The sequence below is a fragment of the Muntiacus reevesi genome, chromosome 15 (genome assembly GCF_963930625.1).
Source record: "Muntiacus reevesi chromosome 15, mMunRee1.1, whole genome shotgun sequence".
Lineage (NCBI taxonomy): Eukaryota > Metazoa > Chordata > Mammalia > Artiodactyla > Cervidae > Muntiacus > Muntiacus reevesi.
In genome coordinates, this window is record NC_089263.1 from 24,490,164 (window position 1) to 24,510,303 (window position 20,140).

At 46.7% G+C, this 20,140-nt stretch overlaps 1 protein-coding gene and 1 non-coding gene across 3 annotated transcripts in view; one reads left to right on the top strand and one right to left on the bottom strand.

Annotated features, from left to right (window-relative positions):
- Positions 1-16,322, bottom strand: part of CTXND1 (cortexin domain containing 1) — a 43,818-nt gene extending 27,496 nt beyond the window's left edge. For both annotated transcript variants that reach the window (XM_065906345.1, XM_065906347.1), the window contains exon 1: positions 16,188-16,322. The gene's annotated coding sequence lies outside the window, so the exon portion shown is untranslated. The remainder of the gene's footprint in view (positions 1-16,187) is intronic.
- On the top strand, positions 6,718-6,790 carry TRNAG-CCC (transfer RNA glycine (anticodon CCC)). Its single transcript has one exon. It is a non-coding gene; the product is annotated as a tRNA-Gly (tRNA).
- Positions 16,323-20,140: the final 3,818 nt, after the last annotated feature.

A 20,140-nucleotide genomic window follows, 5' to 3' on the forward strand; every position in this document is an offset into this window, starting at 1 on the left:
ATCGGGAAAGGAGAATATCAAGGCTGTATATCATCACCCTGCTTATTTAACTTATATGCAGAGTACATCATAAGACAAACTGGGTTGGATGAAGAACAAGCTGGAATCAAGGTTGCTGGGAGAAATATCAATAATCTCAGATATGCAGATGACACCACACTGTGGCAGAAAGTGAAGAAGAACTAAAGAGCTTCTTGATGAAAAGTGAAAGAGGAGAGTGAAAAAGTTGGCTTAAAGCTCAACATTCAGAAAACTAAGATCATGGCATCTGATCCCATCACTTCATGGCAAATAGATGGGGAAATGGCTTTGTTTTTTGGGGCTCCAAAATCACTGCAGAATGTGACTGCAGCCATGAAACTAAAAGATGCTTGCTCCTTGGGAGAAAAATTATGACCAACCTAGACAGCATAGTAAAAAGCAGAGACATTACTTTGCCAGCAAAGATCCATCTAGTCAAAGCATAGTTTTTCCAGTAGTTATGTATGGATGTGAGAGCTGGACTATAAAAAAAGCTGGGGAAAAATACAAAACAAAACCCTGAGCACCGAAGAATTGATGCTTTTGAACTGTGGTGTTGGAGAAGACTCTTGAGAGACCCTTGGACTGCAAGGATATCCAACCCGTCCATCCTAAAAGAAATCAGTCCTGAATAGTCATTGGAAGGACTGATGCTGAAGCTGAAACTTCAATACTTTGGCCAACTGATGTGAAGTACTGTCTCATTGGAAAAGACACTGATTCTGGGAAAGATTGAAGGCAGGAGGAGAAGGGGACAACAGAGGATGAGAAAGTTGGATGGCTTCACCAACTCACTGAACACGAGTTTGAGCAAGCTCCTGTAGCTGGTGATGGACAGAGAAGCCCGGTGTGCTGTAGTCCATGGATAGGGTCACAATGAGTTGGATAGGACTGAGCGATGGAAACGAACTACTCCATGTGCAACCTTAGTTCCCTGAGCAGGGATTGAACCCACACTCTCTGCATTGGAAGGTGGAGTCTTAACCATTGGACCACCAAGGAAGTCCCTGCTTCCTTAAGCAAACACTGGTTAGTCTGTTTCCAAAGCCCGGTCAGCGCCGGACACGGTTTTCCACTCTCCATCTCTTCCCATGTGCTTTCCTGTCTCGTGGCCCCTGAGCAGCCTGGACACCCCACTTCCCCAAAGTGGACTCCACACCACTGTCTTGTGTGGGAGCTTTTCCAACCTGAAATGGCCTGGCCAAGCCATCTATGGGGCTCCTGTTGATTTCTTACTGAACTGGCATGAAATACTGACACCTGCGAAACCGGCTATGAAGCTCTGAACACATCACGCCACACTCTTTGCAGCAGAATCAGTTCCTGATCACCTGGTAAAGTGAGACGTCTCTCCATGAAGGATCCCTTCTGGAAGTCCTGAGGACTTTCCAGACATCTGTTAAGGGGAGAAGGATTTTAGAAGCTAATTTGTCTCAGTGATTCACTGATGGGAGCTCTTTAAAAATACATTTGTTTATTGGCGGCACTTTGTACAAGATATAAAAATCAGTGGTAAATGTCACATTTAAGGGAAAATAAAACAAGCGTGTAAACGCTCAAGGAGCCCTTAATGACGGATGTTATTTTCTTTCTAGCAGCCAGCATCGTGATTCTGAAGTCAATCAGACATCCTGGGATGTAGACAAGTCCGCAAGAGAAACCTGGCTTTCGGCTCCTTTTGGTCCTGCCTCCTAACAGGCCCCTGGGAGACCAGCCCTACAGGGGAAAGTGCTGGAATTCGGCCAGCACCAGCTGCTGTGTCAGAAAGACTTAGTGCTCATGGACTGTTCCCTGGTCGAGGTCTTGGAAGTGAGGGAAAATCATGGTACCTCTGCTTTAGAAAGAAAGAAACTGGTTCCTTGGGTATCACACAGGTATGAACATAGATAAACTACAACTCTGTTATTACCTTTAGTGACTTTTAAGAAATTCACCTATAAGACAGTCTGACTCTTTGCGATCTTATGGACTGTAGCCCACCAGGCTCCTCTGTCTATGTAATTTTCCAGGCAAGTATACTGGAGTGTGTTGCTATTTCTTTCTCCAGGGCATCTTCCCGACCCAGAGATCGGAACCTGAGTCTCTTATGTCTCCTGCATTGGCAGGAATGTTCTTTACCACTAGCGCCACCTGGGAAGCCCTATAAGACAGTGAAGTGAAAGTCACTCAGTCATGTCCAACTCTTTATGACTCCATGGACTATACAGCCCATGGAATTCTCCAGGCCAGAATACTGGAGTGGGTAGCCTTTACTTTCTTCAGGGGATCTTCCCAACCCAGGGATCGAACCCAGGTCTCCCAAATTGCAGGCAGATTCTTTACCAGCTGAGCCATTCATATTAGTTCATCATAATAATATTTAATTATCTCCTTCAACTTCAGAATTGTTTTACAAGGTATGTTAAAATTTCTTCTCCAACTAGGGACTTCTTTGGTGGTCCAATAGCTAAGACACCATGCTTGCAGTGCAGGGGGCCTGGGTTCCATCCCTAGTCAGCGAACTAGATTCCACATGTCACAACTAAGGCCCAGTGCAGCCAAATAAATAAATATTTTCTAAAAAAGAACCAGATCCGCAAAATACAATATTGGCCTGTCTTTTGCCTTCATCCACATCTAACACTTTCACATCCACATCCCATTTTCATTCCTAGAATGCCCTTGGGAGGTGGGCAGAGTGGGGACTCATATTCATATTGTATTTATTATTTATTTATGTTTGTCCCTGGCAGCTCAGCTGGTAAAGAATCTGCCTGCAATGCAGCAGTCCCTGGTTTGATTCCTGGGTTGGGAAGATCTGCTGGAGAAGGGATAGGCTACCCACTCCAATATTCTTGGGCTGCCCTCGTGGCTCAGCTGATAAAGAATCCGCCTGCAATGCGGGAGACCTGGGTTCAATCCCTGGGTTGGGAAGAGTCCTTGGAGAAGGGAAAGGCTACCCACTCCAGTATTCTGGCCTGGAGAATTCCACAGACTGTATAATTCATGGGGTTGCAAAGAGTTGGACATGACTAAACAACTTATACTTTCACTTCGTTCAGAAGTTTATTGTAGCAGTGCTTACAAAACAAAGTTAGACATAAGCCCAGTACCCACAGTAGGAAAATGCACTTTAAAAATTAGGGTAAAAACCATATAGCAAGATATTTTATAGCAATTTTACATTGCGCTATTGAAATATGTACATACCATAGAAAAATATCCACTACAAGGTTTTCTGATAACTTCTATGGTTGTAGAAAATTTGAACACTATAGAAAAATTAATAATCTCAATCCTCAGAAGTAACAACTTCCCTCATTTTGCTGAATATTCTTCTAGTCTGCTTTATATACATCTATACATATTCAGCTAGTGTGCCCATTTTACAGATGGGGAAAGCAAGGCTCAGAGAAGCCTCCAACCCAAGCAGATCCCTCTGTGAGCCTATGACGTGTGACATAGGTTGAGAAGACTTGGGGACACCCTAAAGAGGGACAGGGGTTTCATTATGACTGCATCACGCTCACTCCAAGTGACTGGCTCTGTTGAGAGGCAGGAGAGGGATGGGTCCTGAAAGGAGCTCCTTCTCCCCAGATGCCCTTCACCGTGTTTTCAGGGGGCTTCCCTGATGGTTCAGACAGTAAAGAATCCGCCTGCCGATCCAGGAGATGCAGGTTCGATCCCTGTGTCGGGTAGATCCCCTGGAGGAGGGCATGGCAACTCCAGTATTCTTGCCTGAGAAATCCCATGGACAGAAGAGCCTGGCAGGCTACAGTCCTTGGGGTCGCAAAGAATCAGACACAACTGAGCGAGTAGACATGGGTGTTTTCAGGGATTTGGTGGCAAGTTTGAAACTGCAGAGGCTCCCTTGGGCCACCAGGGGCTCCTGTGAGCCTAGGCAAGAATCAGTCAATAATGGTCTCAGGGCTGATACCCTGGGGCAGCGTAGGGCTGCCAAGCTATGGTCCGTCTGGCTGCTCCTCTCCAGAACAGCTCTGAATGGTCTGTTTTCTAAATCAGGCCTCATATTCCACTTCATGAGACAGCGCCAGATAGTGTCTATGTCCAAGGTCACAATAGCATCCTCTGGTAGACTTGGGCAAAAACACGTTACACTCAAGGACTTCCCAAGTGACTCATTGGTAAAGAATCTGCCTGCCAATGCAGGAGACAGCACACACGGATGCTATGCTCGGGCTGCAGCATGGCTGTGAGTTTACTTTCATTTTAATTTTAAAGAAATGGCCACTAGGAGATTTTACATAAGATCTAGAATCTCTGTTTTTGGAAGACTGTCAGATCTGCTGCCCTGAGCCTCTATTTCTGCCTTGCAATGTGTGCATGCATGCTCAGCTGTTCAATCATGTCTGACTCTTTGCAACCCCGTGGACTATAGCCCACCACACTCCGCTGTCCGTGGGGATTCTCCAGGCAAGAATACTGGAGTGGGTAGCCATGCCTGCCTTCAGGGGATCTTCTCGACCCAGGGATCCAACCCAGGTCTCCTGAGGCTACTGCATTGGCAGGAAGATTCTTAACTTGCAAACGTGCAGTCAGAACTAAGTTGCCAGTGTCCCCCACCTTTTAAAAAAATATATTTATTTATTTGGCTGCCTTGAGTCTTAATTGTGGCACGCGGAATCTTCACTGTGTCATGAGAGATCTTTCCTCACAGGCTCGGTTGTTGCCATGCTCATGCTTAGTTGCTCCGTGGAATAAGGGATCTTAGTTCTGTGATCAGGGATTGAACCCACGTCCCCTGTATTGCAAGGAAGATTCTAACCACTGGACCACCAGGGAAGTCCCCCGTCAGTGTCTCCTTCAGACTGTTCCTGAGTCTCATTTTCCCACAGTCCTCACCACTCCCTATCATCTTGGACCCAGCCTCCCTCAGTCATCACGTCTCCTGCCCAACCTCTGGAGGTATTTGATTTTGCTCTTGCGAGGCACGTGTTGCTTAAAGAAGCAGACTGTGAGTTAGAACGTACAGACTTTTTAAAACATTTATTTTTAATTGCTTTACAATATTGTGTTGGCTTCTGCCATACATCAACATGGATCAGCCATAGTATACGCATGTCCCCTTCCTTTTGAACCTCCCTCCAACCCCCAACCCCATCCGACCCCATCCCAACCCTCTAGGTCATCACAGAGCACCAGGTTAAGCTCCCTGTGTCCCTCATATAGCAAACGCCCACTGGCTATCTATTTTACTTATGGTAAGACACATGTTTCCATGCTACTATCTCCATACATCCCTCCCTGTCCTTCCCCCACTGTGTCCACAAGCCTGCAGAACATGCAATCTTTGCTACACAGTGAGGTCAAGAGCCTTAGGCTTGGCAAAGATTTCATCTGTGACCACATGAGCTGCAGCTTCCATCCACCAATCCTTTCAACCACCTCCTCTTCACTCCAGAAGGAGGCTGTGTAAAGTTCACTTGCCCATTTCCCTGGACAGATGTGGGTCAGCATAGTCAGCAAGGCCCGGCTTCAGGAGGCTCCAGGGTCTCCTGTGTGGCCTGGTTATCAAGGGCTGCAGTAAGTGCTCCCAGCTTGGTAAATGCAAAGTTAGATCTCTCCAACATACGCTGGAGAATTTACATATGTGGCAGTAGCCATCCAGTGGGTTTTGTTCAATTGCCAAGTCATGTCTGACTCTTTGTGACCCCATGACCTGTAGCACACCAGGGTTCCCTGTCTCTCATCATGTCCCGGAATTTGCCCAAGTTCATGTGCATTGAATTGGTGATGCCATCCAACCATCCTATCCTCTGTTGCCCACTTTTCCTTTTGCCTTCAGTCTTTCCTAGCATCAGGGTCTTTTCCAATGAGTCAGTTGTTCACATAAGGTGGCTCAAGTATTGGTGCTTCAGCTTCAGTCCTTCCAATGAATATTCAAGGATGATTTCCTTTAGGATTGACTGATTTGATCTCTTTGCTGTCCAAGGGACTCTCAAGAGGCTTCTCCTGTACCACAGTTCAAAAACATCAATTCTTCGGCGCTCAGCCTTCTTTATGGTCCAGCTCTCACACGTACATGACTACTGGAAAGACCATATTCTTGGCTATACGGACCTTTGTCAGCAAAGTGATGTCTTTGCTTTTTAATACGCTCTCTAGGTTTGTCATAGCTTTCCTACCAAGAAGAAATCATCTTCCAATTTCATGGCTGCAGTCACCATTCACAGTGATTTTAGAGCCTAAGAAGAGAAAAATCTGTCACTGCTTCCACCTTTCCCCCTTCTATTTTCAATGAAGTGATGGGATCGGATGAGAATTCATGATCTTAGTTTTTTTTAATACTGAGCTTTAAGCTGGCTTTTCCACTCTTCTCTTTCACCCTCATCAAGAGACTCTTTAGTTCCTCTTTGCTTTCTGCCATTAAAGTGGTATCATCTGCATATCTGAGGCTGTTGATATTTGTCCCAGCAACCCGATGGGTAGCAGATACTTTACCACCCACGGAATTCCCTTGGTTCACTGTCACCTTGGCTTGTTCTCTGGGCCATGTCTCTGAAGCCCTAGAAGAGATGGCATGGGTGGCCATTGGATGGGTGAGTGAAGAGGAATGGGCTGGGTGGGACCTTGCAATGGCAAAGTTTTCACGGGTCAGTGCCCAAGAGCTGCAGTAAATACTTTGGACAAGAGGCCAGGGATATTCTCTAGGGCCAGGCAGGCAGTGACATCTTAAGAGAATCTAGACTCAGTACTTCCCTGGTGGTCCAGTGGCTAAGACTCTGCACTCCCAATGCAGGGGACCCAGGTTCGATTCCTAGTCAGGGAACTAGATCCCAGGTGCTGCAACAACAGAAAGATCCTGCATGCCACAACAAAGATCAAAGATCCCTCATGCTGCAGCTAAGACCCAGTGCAGCCAAATAAATACATTTTAAAAATTAATAAAAAAGAGAATCTAGACTCTTTAGTGTCATTACTTGCTTTCCTTCCTTTCCTGCAAAATTCCAGATGCAAAACCATCTCTCTCCTGCACCCCTGGGGTAAAGAATGCCTCCCAACTGCGAGCCCATGAGATGAGATGGGATGTAGATGTGGTTGTCTCAAACTGGGCTCTGCTGAGTAGTGACCAGTGAGGAGGCTTGGGTGGGTCTCTGAGCTTCCTCACAAGAATGGGGTGGGTGACCCCCATCCTTCAGAGCTGCCAGCTTACACAGAGCAGGAACATAGGGGAGCATCTCTGCACAAGCGTGAGTTACCAGCTCCCTCCCTGTGGAGAGCCACAGGTGCTGCAGGAGTCTGATACTCCAGACCATCTGGGTAGCGGGAGGAGCCCGGCTTTGAGGGAGCACATTGCCGCACACTGTCCATCTTCTGGGTCCCCACGTCCATGCAGGGACTGCCACTCAGCACCTGGCTGAATTTCACATCCCAGTCACCAAGGGTGTGGGAAATGAGAAGATCAGTCCAGACCATTAATTATTAATTACCTTTCTCTGTTTAGAGTCCTTTAAAATGGCTTGTTCTCTGCAGAACACAAAGCAATCTTCTCATACCCTACTAATAATGCCTTCTCTTCTCTGAGACCAGCAAGCCAGAGTCGAGTGAAGAGATGAGGCATGAGAACTTATGTGAAAAGACCCAAGCTCAGGACGGTGGGAGACGCACTGGTGAATAATGTGTCAAAATCAATAGACCCTACAGCCATCCTTTTATTATTCTTTTTTTAAGTATTTCTTTAAAAATATTTAATTATTCTTATTTTATTTATTTTTATTTTTTGGCCTCGCAGCATGTGGGATCTGAGTTCCCTGAACAGGGATTGAACCTGCTGTGCTAAGTCTCCCAGTCTTGTCCAACTCTTTGTGACCCCAAGGACTATAACCCGCCAGGCTCCTCTGTCCATGGGGATTCTCCAGGCAAGAATACTGAATGGGTTCCTATTTTCTACTCCAGGGGATCTTCCCAACCCAGGGATCGAACTCAGGTCTCCTGCATTACAGGTGGATTCTTCACCAACTGAGCCACCAGAGAAGCCCGAATCTGCAGCCCCCTGCAATGGGAGCATGCAGTCCCAACCACTGACCCACCTGGAAAGTACCTCCTCTTTTTAGTCCCAATAAACTGAACGACAGGGAGGGGCCTGACAAACGGGATGGTTGACTACGAGAGGTTGGGCTTGTAGCTGTCTGCTCCCCAGGTAAGACGGGGGCATAGAGCCAGACCTACCTCTCCCAGGAGGATATGCAGGATCTTAAGGGATCTCTATTTCAGGAAAAATAAGGATCATGAGGGCTTCCCAGGTGGCGCTAGTGGTAAAGAACCCACCTGTCAGTGCAGGAGACACAAGAGACGCAGGTTCAACCCCTGGGTAGGGAGGAACCCCTGGAGGACAGCATGGCAACCCACTCTAGTATTCTTGCCTGGAGAATCCCATGGACAGAGGAGCCTGGTGGGCTACAGTCCATGGGGTTGCAAAAAGTCAGACATGACTGAGTGCGCATGCACACACACATAGATTGATATGGGAGCAGTAGATTGAAATAGGACTTTGGTGATAAAGAAGTAAAGGTCAAAGACACAGTCATCTAAGACCTAAAAGCACGGGCTTTTTTTTCAGCCACGGCCTCCACTGTTTGTCCTTTTGTGATTTTTCCAGGGCTGGGATAGAGGAGACTGAGGCCATGTCAGCCTGGACAACAAAGCTTTGTATACAGGCAGTGCTGACAACTGGCTGTGTCATGACTTTAGTGGAAAGCAGGAAATTATAAGATGCCTTGAGTGCTGTCCATTGAGGGAGTGAATGTGTCTCTCTGGGTCTAGAAGGAGAGAGAGGATGTTTGTGCTTCTGTCCAGACAGAATGAGCTGGGGCTTGGTGGGGTCCATGGTTTAAATCATGGCTCAGGTGGTAAAAAATCTGCCTGCAGCGAAGGAGTCACAGGAGACATGGGTTCAAAATCTGGGTCTGGACGTTCCCCTGGAGGAGGAAATGGCAACCCACAACACATTCTAAGGAGCATTCTCAGAAATCAAAGAAATTGCTGAACAAGAAGACAGGTTTTAGAAGAATCAGAATCCACTGAGCATGTAGATCGATTAATGATAATGTCCTTGATCGCTTGGAGATGTGGCCACTGGGGAGAGGCAGAATTTTCGAAGCTGGGCTTGCTAAAGGTGCCCACATTTCTCCATTCTTTTATAGACACTGAGATGGATATTTTAATGTTTTAACTGGGGTCCAGGGACGGGAGACATATGCTTTGATCATCAGCAAACAATTCTGCCTTGTGGCTGATATGGATGGAGTCCAGGTCTCCTCCAGGGAGTTGAGTCCAGAACGTCTATTTGGCCAGTCCACTGGTCCACCGGACAGGAGCATCCCTCCCGAGCATCAGTTAATGAGAGAGGAGAGGGCTTCCCTGGTGGTCAAGTGGTTAACAATCAGCCTCCCAATGCAGGAGACACACGTTCAATTCCTGGTCCAGGCAGATCCCACAGGCCTTAGAGCAACTAAGCCCGCCTGCCTAGAGCCTGTGCTCCACAACCAGAGAAGCCACTGCAATAAAAAGCCTGCACACTGAAACGAAGAGTAACCCCCACTCTCTGCAACTGGAGAAAGCCCCCGCGCAGCAACAAAGACCCAGAACAGCCAAAAATAAATAAATAAATCTTAAAAAAAATATATCAGAGTTATCTTTAAAAACAATACAAGGAGCAGACTATTCCCAACAGAAGGGCCATCTTGGAAAGAATATTTTTATTTTTTTGGCCATTCTGTGAGGCATGCAGGATCTTAATTCCCCAACCAGGGGTCAAACCCATACCCCCTGCACTGGAAGTGTGAATTCTTAACCACTGGCTCACCAGGGAATTCCCAGGAGGGCTGTCTTGAAAGCTGAGCAACTGTTGTATTGATGGAGGTCTGGATTCAGGTTCACCCATGCCCTGCTGGGGCTTGGTACAGAGGCTGTTCCTCTGTATGGGCCTCACTGCTGTACCAGCCTGGACCACACCCTCTCCAACGGGCCAAGTTCAAATATCATTCTCTCAGATGTTGTTATGAACTTAACTGTGTCCCCTGCTCCCCTCAATTCATAGGTTCAAGACCTTAACTCCCAGGATTTCAGAATGCGACTGTATTTGGAGATGTGGGCCTTTCAAGAGGTAACAAAGGTAAAAGGAAGCCATATGGGTGGACCCTAATTCAATATGACTGGCGTCTTTACAGGGCTTCCCAGGTGGCTCAGTGCTTAGGAATCTGCCTCAGTGTAGGAGACGAGGGTTTGATCCCTGAGTCAGGAAGATCCCTTGGAGTGGGAAATGGCAACCCACTCCAGTATTCTTGCCTGGGAAATTCCACGGAGAGAGGCGCCTGGCGGTCTACAGTCTATGGGGCTGCAAAGAGTCAGACATAACTAATCGCGCGCGTGCACACACACACACACAAGGGGTCCTTATTAGAAGAGGAGATTAGGACACAGACGCAGAGGGAAGACGAAATGAAGACCCAGGGAGAAGGCAGCTGTCTTCAAACAAAGGAGAGAAGCCTCAGAAGAAACCAGTCCTGCTGACACCTGGATCCCAGACTTCTCACGTCCAGCCTTGAGAAAAAATAAGTTCTTGTTATTTAAGCCCCACCCCCAACCTGTGGTACTTTATCATGACACCCTAGGAAATTAACACAGATGTCCTGGTTGCACAAGAAACAACTGACTCAATGCAGGCAGCCCAAGGTGGGCACAGGTGACCTCCCCAAGGCACACCAGCAACACTGCATTGGTAGGATTGATAGGCTACCACCTAGAGCTGGCACTTCCGTCTTAGCAAGTCTGGGGACACGTTGAGCTGCGAAGGGATAGATTTCTGCCACTGTCCCCAGGGCTTATAGGAGGGGCCTAAGGAACGGTGAGGGGGCTGTCATCTTATTTTGTGTATGTGTGCTCAGTCACATCCGACTCTCGAGACCCTATGGACTGTAGCCCGCTGGCTCCTCTGTTCACAGGATTCTCCAGGCAAGAATACTGGACTGGGTAGCCATCCCTCCTCCAGGGGATCTTCCCGACCCAGTGATCGAACCCTGTGTCTCTTACATCTCCTGCACTGGCAGGCAGATTCTTTACCACTGCGCCACCTGGGAGGCCCTGTCATCTTACTGCTGTGTCTTAAAACTCCTCAGGGTCTTTTACCTGTCTACAGTGCCCAGTGCAATACCATTTTATGAGCCAACTCCAGGCAGTCGTTGAGGATTCTGAGACCTCCTTCTGGCTGCGTGGGAAAGGATGTGATGATTGATCAGCATGTCTGCTCCGGGCAAGCAGAGGAGGCATGACAGACGTGTCCAATCTATCTGCAGCTTCTAGAACATAAGGAGCTCAACCTGAGTCATGGAGAAGTCAGTGTAGCCAAAGAGAGCTGGCTGTGATGATGAAGACCATGCACTTCCAGGACACCTGTTGGCTGTCAATGCCAACCATTAGATGATAAATAGATGTCACCTCTGGCCAACCTGTTATGGCCACCTGAGCATGAAAATTCATGTCCATGTTCATGTTCATGGAAACAGCATCATATTTCAACTCCTGTGTCTGCCATGGACGTGGACTGCAGGAGTGACTGCTTCTTGGATCTTGCTCAGTCTGCAGGGGAACCTCAGGGTTTCTTTGTGTCACGCTGTCCCAAGGTGGAGGACGAAATGCCATTCTCGAGTCTGTGGGGTTCTATAAGTCGAGGCATTAGGAGTTAGATCTTTTAGAGGAAGGGTCCAAACCCTTCCGGAGCCTGGCTTCCCTCCCTGGGGCAGGCACACCACAGAGGGTGCAAGAGTGTGGCCCAGAACAGAGGGTTACCTCCTCCCAGAGTGGTAACATAAGTAGGATAAAATACTGAAAAACACTTTAAACTAGGTACTTCCTTGGTGGTCCAGTGGTTATGATTCCACCTTTCAATGTAGGGGACGTGGGTTCAATCCCTGGTCAGTGAACCATGATCTCACATGCCAGGGGGCCAGTGAAGCCTGCAACAACTAGAGAAGCCCACACTACTGAGCCGACTAAGACCTGACACACCCAAAAATAAATCAATATTTTAAAGAAAGTTTTAATAAAAATACTTTAGGCATAAAAAAAATCAAAAGAATTTAAAAATATTTAAAAATTCCCAGAACGGAGTATAAACTACATGGTGGCAGCGGTTTAGTTGCTCAGTCATGTCTGACTCTTTGCAACCCCAGGGACTGTAGCCCACCAGGCTCCTCTGTCCAGGGGATGTCCCAGGCAAGAATACATACTGAACATGAAATGTGTGCCTTGAGCCTAGTTGTTTACTGAGACTTAGGGGCACATTCCCTCTTCTGTCACTGGGCCAGCAGGCAGGCATGACATGACTAAAGAGGGCAGGCGGCAGGCACAGCGAAGGATGCTTGTTTGGCTGGGCGCCCCTTCAGTGCCACAGGAGGGGCCTCTTAGATGGCTGGAGCAGGCTGGGGATGCTGGGATCAGGGGTCCCACCCTAACCTCTTCCCAGCTAGGATGCTGTCCCTCTATGTTCCCCTAGAAATAAGTTTTCCAAGGGGGCTCCATCTGGAGGGCTTGAAGCATCATCGTCCCTGGAGGGACCACCTTCAGGAATGGCCAGCACAGGGGCATGTGTTCAAGAACACACATAGGAGAGACTTCCCTGGTGGTCAAGTGATTAGGACTCTGTGCTTCCACTGAAGGGGGTGTGGGTTCCATTCCTGGTTGGGGAACTTAGATCCTACATGCTGTACACTCAGGCCAAAAAATAAGGGGAAAAAAAACTTTTAAAAGAGAACACACAGAGGAAATCCACAGAGCACTGAAGTCCATGGTGAAGCTAGAAGCAGACTTTGGAAGGGGAGGTCCACAAGGACCTCCTTTGTAACTTCGTTTGTAAACACCTACTGTGTGTTAGAGAAGCTTCCCTGATGGCTCAGTGGTAAAAGAAGCCACCTGCAATGCAGCAGACGCATAGCTTCCCAGCTGGTGCAGTAGTAAAGCATCTGCCTGCCAATGCAGGAGATGTCAGAGACACAGGTTTGATCCCTGGTTTGAGAAGATCCCCTGCAGGAGAAAATGGCAACCCACTCCAGTATTCCTGCCTTGGAAATCCCATGGACAGAGGAGCCTGGTGGGTTGCAGTCCATGGGCTCGCCAAGGGCCAAGAGTTGGACACGAATGAGTGACTGAGCATGCACCATGTATTAGGCTCTTTCAGATATATCACCAAATATGATTTCCAAAACAACCCAGCAAAGAAGGCGATAGCTTCCTAAGTTTGAAACAGGGAAAGAGTCTCTGAAGGAGTTAGATGATTCCCTGGAGTAATAATAATTGACTGTAGCAGAGACTGGTTACAGAGGGACCACTTCCCAGGCTCAAATGTGAATGACCTCATTTAACTGCATCCTCACAATGTGGAACTGATCATCAGAGATCAGAGTTAAGTGCAGCTATATATATTTTTTTTTTTTTTTTGAGTGCTGACTCTACATCAGGAGTGATTTCCTTTTGGCAACTTCATATGATAGGTGAGAAGAACATAGATTTCAAAATCAAATGATCTCAGTTTGGAAGACCAGCTCTCCTACCCTGAATTAACCTTGAGTAATTCAAGTTGCTTCTCTGACCGTAAGTTTCCTCATCAGGATAATGGGGATGATAATTGTCACCCTGGGAATTAAATGACAGCACATAGAAAATGCTTAGCATACAGTAAGTGCCCAATAAATGGAACTGACTTTCAGGTATGGCTTCTCCTGGGGTTTTATGAATGTGAGAACGGAAGCTCAAAAAGGCATCTCAATGAAATTAAGGTCATCTGACCAGAGGCAGAGCAGGGACTAAATGCTGATCTATCAGATGCAGGCCTCGGGGCTCCTTCTCCCGTGTGGACACAAGATAATTGATTTTCACAGGACTGCTCCCCAGTCATCAAGAACAATCAAGCTTTCTGACCGTAAGAAGCACAGAATGCACTTGAGGAATATTTCCTTCCCAAACAAGTGAAATAGTTGAAAATATTGCCACATTTGATGTTTTAATGTGAACTTCAGTTATCTAAAAAATTCACTGACATGGACCAATTCCAGAGCCTCTGATGCCAAAATTCAGAACCTTTCCGGTCTTTCTCCACATCAGGAGTTATTATAGCATTAGCCTCAGAGTCTTGGAATCTTGCCAGTTTTATAAACACTGTTCTTTCTATTGTGGCTGGACAGGATAATTTAGGGCCATTTTCCTTGATACCATTTCATTTCCCACTTACATCGTAGAAATACTGTCGAATCTAAATGACACTACACAAACCACCTTGGACTGCAGCTTTTGAGTCTGGGCTGTGATGGTGTGGCCTGGTAGTGTAAATATTTGTTGAAGAAAGATTAACTAGCAGGGCATTATATTCGGAATGGCTGCCTTTTTCATTAACCCTGTAAGGAAATACACCGGAGTGATAGCTAGTCCTCTAAATCACAACGTTCAAGCAGTTAATAGAATATTTCTTTTCAGGCTAATTCAGATTCATATTGCTTTTAAAACCCTTTATTTTACCATAACCTTGTCTATCTAAAATGTACATCTTAACGATATAATGGCTGGAAATTTGCAGTAAATTTCCAAACATATTTGGGTGCAGAGATACATTATACTTCAGGCATTCGTTACTTGAACGGCGTTCAGAAATATTAAACACAACTGAAAAAAAAGTGACTGGGAAATTAATCACTTGGAATAAGAACATATTAAAGATTATGCAGTATCAACTGACAGCTTACTCACAATATCTCTTTTGGACAAATGTGAAGTCATAGCTTCCAGAATAGATTTCCAGGGTAAGTTTGCACTTGACAATTTTCCTTCTCGTGTGTCCTCAAAGCTGCTACATGTCTTAGGTTGACCCATCCCTGAAAATGTAGTTGTAATTCAAATCCAGTTTGTAAATCACATCAAAGGCCTGGGATGTTGGACTTTCTGATGTCCTAAATCCACTGGGCAGGTTTGCAGAGACCACAGATCAGGTCATTACAGTTACATTACATTACATTACATTACAATCCATCTCAAGTGGTGGATTAAGGAGACGGAGGGAAAGGACAGGAGACTCAAGGCACCGAACCCCTAATTGCCTGAATCCATGCTTTATGCAAAGGAGTAAGATCGCATCCTAAACACTGATTTTCTGACTGGAATCTGGTGAAGCTCAGGTAAACCCCCATGGTGATTAAGAAGAGCTGCAAGTTGATGCAGAAGTGGACTAACATGAAAACAGACCGGAGACCCTGCCTGGGACTTCATTTCTGGATCCAAAGCCACACGGTGACCTTATTGAGCATCTAGTGAGAAGGTGGATCACCTTGGTCTTTCCTGACAGGTTTTCCTTTCCAGAACTTTCCTTATGGGCCAAGAGACGATTATAAAATTCAGCTCCCTAATGCGTTCTGCCCCCCACCCCCTCAAATCACCCAGATACATTCTCCACTTCTACACTGATGTGGGGGAAAAAATACCTGAAAGGCTGTATGAGGCTGTAGATGAGGACAAAATCAGAGGGAGCCTTGACATTTTAGACAGGCTGCCGCCAACAGAACTTTCCCCAGAAAGTTACATCAAATGTGACCTTCATCAGCTACACTGAGAAGGATCTGTTCCAGGTTACTGTCAGCCACAAGAAGGGACTGAGTTTTAGGCAATGAACTTGAGGAGAACAAATTTCCAACTTTGATTCAGTTTCAACTCAGACTCCCTATAAACCCCTCCTAGAGAGGCGCCGAGGACCCCAAAGGGAGACGGTACAGCTCGAGGGAGTGACGGTGCTTGGAACACAGCCCAGCGCTCTTCCAGGCTTTAGAGACCCGAGCCCCGCAGCCGAACACGGACTGCTGCATCGTAGAGCCGGCGAGGCTCCCACCCCGGCCGCCCCAAGCTGCTGCTACCTGCCGGCGCTGGGCCGGCCTCCCTGTCCATCCAGGCGCACCCAGGGCGCCGTGCCACCATGGGGGGGCGGGGGGGGTGGTCCCGGCCCCGAGTGGCCGTGCGGGTCTCCTCGAAGCGGCGGGTCTCCTCCAGCAGATACTCTGCGCGCGGCCGGCCGGCTGGCTCCGCGGCCGGAGACCACCCCTCTTCCCCCAGCGCCCCGCGCGACGCCCCGGTCCCCCGACCGCGCTGCGCCCGGGCCCCGCAGGGAGCCGGGGTGCGCCCGCAGTGCTTACCTGGCGAGGCAGTCCAGTGCGCTCGCTGCGGCGCGTGCTGGCCGGTGCCGCGGGGCGCGGGGCACGGGGCGCGGGGGGCGCTGCCCAGGCCGGGCTGGGAGGGCTGCGGCTGAGTCAGCGCCCCGGCGGCGCGGGCGAGCCCCGGCCAGCCGCCGAGAGGGGGCTCTGAGCGGAGCGGCAGCCGTCCTGGCATTTTAAAGGCGAGGCAGCTGGATGCTGTTCAAGCGGAAACGCAGGGAGAAACTTCAGCCCCCGGGGCAGAGCAGAGCGTGGGTCGCGCGGAGGGGGCCCGGGAGCCCCTTGCCGGCGCACACACCATCCTGGGCTTGTCTGATACGCTCTTCCCAAGCTCTCCCTTCAGATTTTTCCTTTATGGGAAAGCGAATACCTCTCTCAGGGCATCCTCCTTCCTGCATTATGCTTTTTAGTGAGACCAACGTTTGCATCAAAGTTAGGAGCAAGACCAGGAGGCCAGCTGGAAAGTCTGGTGAATGCAATTAGACAAGAAAAGGAAATGAGTGTTAAAACTCTGAAGTTGTGCATTTGTAAAGAAGCCAGAAATGGGAGGGGGAGCTTTTCAAATATTGGGAGGTAGGAGAAAAACAGTGACTATATGCAGCAGAAGTGATTGTCTAACTGAAAAATCTGAAGATTGAATGAAATAGAAGCCTTTTCCAAGGAACTGGCCGATTACAAAGTAAAGATACCAAATTAAGTCTTCTCCTGCATTTACTAAACAGTTAGAAATGCCAGTGGGGGGGGGGGGGCGGGAATTCCCATTTTTACTACTAACAAAATTGTAAAAAGCTAGGAGTATAAATTTACCAGGCAATATCTTCTACTTGGTAAATTTATGTTCTTAACTTTTTATGGTTTTGCTAGTAGTAAGGATGTGATTTTTTTCCCACTGACATTTCTAACTGGTTCGTATTGATAAATGTACAAGAATGTCTTTTGCTTGGGTTTCCCAGGTAAAGAATCGGCCTGCTAATGCAGGAAAAACGCGTTAGATCCTTGGGTAGAGGAGATCCCCTGGAGGAGGACATGGCAATTCACTCCAATATTCTTGCCTGAAAAATCCATGAACAGAGAGCTTGGCGGGCTACAGTGCGTGGGGTCGAAAAAAGACACAACTGAGCAACTGAGCGCGCGTACTTGCGTGTGCGCACGCACACACACACATCCACATCTTTTACTTTGTTAAAAACTACTGCTGTCTACTGGGGTACCACAGAAGACTGGAATCTCTTAAGAGCAGTGCTTACTCTGGGATGAAAAGAGGCAAACACTGTAACCTTGTCAAATTCTCTTTACTTTAAATTCAATACAGTCATCATCAAATTCCAAGTAGAATCTTTTTCACTTGACTTAATGATTCTAGGTCTCCTGTAGAAGTGTAAAGACAGAACACTCAACAAAATGTTGATAAAGAAGAATGTAAGAGAAACTAGGCCTGTTGGATGTTAAAATGAAAGAATGCATAAGTAAATAAATAAAATGCTGCATTGACTGAAGCCTTACCACTTAAGGAAGTGCTTTACATGTATTAATGCAATTTGATGCTCACAACATACCTGTGATGCAGTTACTAATATTGCTTCTACTTCAAGATAAGAAAATGCAGGCTCTGTAGGATAAACAGAATCACACAGCTAGAAGTGCGGGATTATAGATGTGAGGCAGACACCCTGCTTCCATAACCTATGCATCTGTGTTTAAGCCTCCGTCACACTACACTGCCTTTATCACAAAGCAACGGTAATTAAAACAGCATGTTACTGCCCTAGAGATGACTGTTCAGTAGAGCAGGTCGAAGAGCCTAAATTTAGTACATAGGAAACTGTGGTGTTAAAAGGTGGTGCTTCAAGTTGCTAGATAGAGACATTTTCCCAAAAATGATATCAGATTAGTGGAAGCTGATTTTCTACCTAGTTCCCTAGCCCTAAATAAATTCCAAATCCATCAAATACTAAGTGTGAAAAAGTGAAGCCAAAAAATAATTAGATGACTATATAGGTGAATATTTGTCGTAAACCTGGGATTGTGAAGTTCTTTCTAAATATATCATGAAAACATAAAAGACTGATAGGTGTGATTTATTAAAAAATACAAATGTCTTTGTTAAAAAATGCACCATAAAATGAGTTAAAAAGTAAATGACAGAGAATTCCCTGGTGGTCCAGTGATTAAGACTCCATGCTTTAGGAGCCACAGGTTTGATTCCTGGTTGGGGAACAAGATCCCACATGCCACATGGCATGGCCAAACTAAAATAATAATAATAATACCATTAAAAATAATAAATTATAAAAATGTAAACCACTTAGCAGGGTGTCACTGAATGGGCTCAGTCCTCTTGTTGACCTTTCAAAAATGATATTTGCTCAACTGCCCCTACTCACCATCTACTGGGAGCAAATCAGTGGCATTCCTTGTAAAAGGATGTCCAGTTTCTGTTGAGTTTTTAACTCAGAGGTTGCCATCAACAAAATTAGTTAAGTGTCACTCACTTGCACCTGATTCACCAAGCTGAATCAGGTTCACCAAGCTGTGTGTCATTCTAAACTTCAAAAATTACTAAGCAAAAGAATATAGAGCAAGCTAGATAATCTAGTCATTATAAACCAATATTGAATAATATGGAAAAATGCTTCTAGTTTAATATTAAATGATAAAATGCATCATATAAGCTGTATATCTTACAATCTTAATTTTAGTTTTATTAAAATATACAATATATGCTTATGCAGATAATTCATAGGAAAAAATACTGTAAGAAACCAAAGCACTTATCTCTCACAGGTCATTTTTATTGACAATTTTGCCTGAAGTTCCATGTTTTCTACAATGGATAAGTGATGCCTCCTGACAACCGCTTCCAGTGCTGGTGTTATTCTGACCTCTAGTAGCCTCTGTTTTTCACTTTCTGACTCAGGAACTGCTAATCTGAAGTGTAATCATAGTCTCCAAAAGCCTGAGAATGGATCTGCTGTCAGGCTGACTGACCATTGTCAATCTAAGTCCTAACAGTTTGTATTTTCCCTGCAGCCCCAGTTTTGTATTACCTTTAGTAATCAAGAGAATGACAACAGGGACATCACTTGGTGGCTCTTTGAGTGCTAGAGTCGGCTTGCATGGAAGCCTGCCTTCTTTGGAGAGACTACAAGTAGGATCACCTCCTGGTGGCTCAAATGGGAAAGCATCTGCCTACAATTCGGGAGACCCAGGTTTGATCCCTGGGTGTGGAAGATCCCCTGGAGAAGAAAATGGCAACCCACTCCAGCATTCTTGCCTGGAGAATCCCCATGGACAGAGGAACTTGATGGGCTATTGTCCACGGGGTCACAAAGAGTCAGACATGACTGATCAACTAAAACTTTCACAAGTAGGGTGGCACCAACCTTCTCTGGCAGACTCTGCTCTTGCCTGCTTGGAGATGTCATCACTGGCATCAATTTGTCCCTCCCCCCACCCCCCTGAGATGCCATTGAAAACCCAGTCTGTTCCCTGGGTGCCTAGTAATTCACAGGTATCACTGCATTGTCTGCAGCAGGTGACAAGCACTATGACCTCATCAGGAAGCAGGCATGTAGCGTCCTGGCTCCCAGTTCCTGCCAGTGGCCCAGGGATCCTTTTACTTCAGTGGTGGGATTTGCAAGCAGACAGTTGGAAAATATTTCCAAAGTCTCTGACTCTAACCCAGCGCGGGATGGATTATGGCTGAAAGCAGTAGGTTTTCCATCTGAGGAGATGCTCAACAAGACAGTGGAGGGAAGTGGTATCCTAGGGGCTAGTACAAGCCTACACTAGCTTGCAAGAGCCAATTTTAAATTTTTGGAAAATTTCAAGGCAGTGTGTAAGCCATTGGTGGCTTGAAATCACCTGTAACATTGTTAGCAGTCTTCCCTGGTGGCTCAGTGGTAAACAATCTGCCTGCCAATGCAGAAGATGCA